Source organism: Schistocerca americana, unplaced genomic scaffold (assembly GCF_021461395.2).
Source record: "Schistocerca americana isolate TAMUIC-IGC-003095 unplaced genomic scaffold, iqSchAmer2.1 HiC_scaffold_895, whole genome shotgun sequence".
Taxonomy (NCBI): domain Eukaryota; kingdom Metazoa; phylum Arthropoda; class Insecta; order Orthoptera; family Acrididae; genus Schistocerca; species Schistocerca americana.
This window is the reverse complement of record NW_025726670.1, coordinates 5,001-7,500: the sequence shown is the minus strand read 5'-3', so window position 1 is coordinate 7,500 and position 2,500 is coordinate 5,001.

The following is a 2,500-nucleotide window of genomic DNA, read 5'->3' as shown; positions in this document are numbered from 1 at the left end:
CTTAACCTAACCCATGTTGCGCCTTAACCTAACCTATGTTGCGCCTTAACCTAACCTATGTTGCGCCTTAACCTAACCTATGTTGCGCCTTAACCTAACCTATGTTGCGCCTTAACCTAACCTATGTTGCGCCTTAACCTAACCTATGTTGCGCCTTAACCTAACCTATGTTGCGCCTTAACCTAACCTATGTTGCGCCGTAACCTAACCTATGTTGCGCCGTAACCTAACCTATGTTGCGCCATAACCTAACCTATGTTGCGCCTTAACCTAACCTATGTTGCGCCTTAACCTAACCTATGTTGCGCCTTAACCTAACCTATGTTGCGCCGTAACCTAACCTATGTTGCGCCTTAACCTAACCTATGTTGCGCCTTAACCTAACCTATGTTGCGCCTTAACCTAACCTATGTTGCGCCTTAACCTAACCTATGTTGCGCCTTAACCTAACCTATGTTGCGCCTTAACCTAACCTATGTTGCGCCTTAACCTAACCTATGTTGCGCCTTAACCTAACCTATGTTGCGCCTTAACCTAACCTATGTTGCGCCGTAACCTAACCTATGTTGCGCCTTAACCTAACCTATGTTGCGCCTTAACCTAACCTATGTTGCGCCGTAACCTAACCTATGTTGCGCCTTAACCTAACCTATGTTGCGCCTTAACCTAACCTATGTTGCGCCTTAACCTAACCTATGTTGCGCCTTAACCTAACCTATGTTGCGCCTTAACCTAACCTATGTTGCGCCTTAACCCAACACACGTTGGGCCTTAACCCAACACACGTTGGGCCTTAACCCAACACACGTTGGGCCTTAACCCAACACACGTTGGGCCTTAACCCAACACACGTTGGGCCTTAACCCAACACACGTTGGGCCTTAACCCAACACACGTTGGGCCTTAACCCAACACACGTTGGGCCTTAACCCAACACACGTTGGGCCTTAACCCAACACACGTTGGGCCTTAACCCAACACACGTTGGGCCTTAACCCAACACACGTTGGGCCTTAACCCAACACACGTTGGGCCTTAACCCAACACACGTTGGGCCTTAACCCAACACACGTTGGGCCTTAACCCAACACACGTTGGGCCTTAACCCAACACACGTTGGGCCTTAACCCAACACACGTTGGGCCTTAACCCAACACACGTTGGGCCTTAACCCAACACACGTTGGGCCTTAACCCAACACACGTTGGGCCTTAACCTGCTCTGTAATTGTCATACGACGCGTTAAATTAGTGTAGTGTTGCCTAACTGCAACCCCCGCAATATAGTTTGCTACTCGCACTGCCCGGTCCCCAGAGTATCGCTTCATGTTAAACACCTTGCAGCTATACACTGTAATGCGGATGGCGGCAGGACGTACATGCTCAATGCCCTTCGCAGTTGTTCATTGGCATTCGCATGGCGAAGCACAGCCTACGTTGTGGTACGGCTTGTGGCAACTGTCCGCTGATGTTGTACGTCCAAATCACACACTGTACCGCACATTGGTCCTCATGTACTGAATGATACATCGTGGTACATGTGTGACCGTACCACGACTGCGCCAACAACGGCGAACCATACGGTCCAAATATTGTGCACTCAGCTACGTGTCGTCTCCCTATAAGAGCTGGATTGCAGTATGGTATGCCGTGGATGGCGATCAGCATGAGCCGTCTGTTGATGTAGTGGCGCGTGTTGTCAGACGTAGTCGTCTCTTCTCACACACCGTGATAGCATGGTGCACTGCGTTCCACATCTGCGACATGCGACAGAGGCCGGTTGACAGTCGTTCGCGCAATGGACATCGCATACGTACGGGGGCCACCTTCCACGTGTTCGCGAAGCGTGCACATGTTGTTGCGTGTATGTGGGCAGACATAGTGTGTCGTGACACCTGACACAGGCATGCAACAATCGTTGAATTTGCAAATGGCGATGGACGTCTACGTTTGCTGGTGACGTTACGCAAATGAAGAACTGGTAAACCGTTGTGGTGCGGTTGTTCTCGCTAGAGGTGAATCAGTGATGGCGACGATCGGTTGAGCTACCAACCGGTTGTTTCAGCGATACCCACCATGCCCACGAACGTGAATGGCATGTGGGTGTGAAGCGATACGCGGCGGTGGCTGGGTGGGACCGTCCCCGGCCGGTGAGGGGGGGCCTTCCGGCGTGCTGGCCGCGCGGTGCGTGGGCGCACGCGCTACAGCCGGCTGGTGGGGGCGGCCAGTGGCAGGCGCGCCGGCCGACGGAGGCGGCAGGCGGCGCAGCTGCGCGCCGGCGCACCCTGCACGCGGCGCCGTGCGGCCAAAGTAGGTCCTCGCGGGCCCGGTGCGAAGCGCGGTGGACATCTGCAGTGTGCTGGTCCGATTGAGGACTGTGTGCGCTGAGGATGCGCCGCCGCCCGGCGCTCGGCGCCGCGACGCCGTCTGCTGCTCGGTCGCCTCTGCGGTTCTCGCAGGTGGATTGTATCGCAGCTGTGCGGACGTGTTGGCGCGTGCGC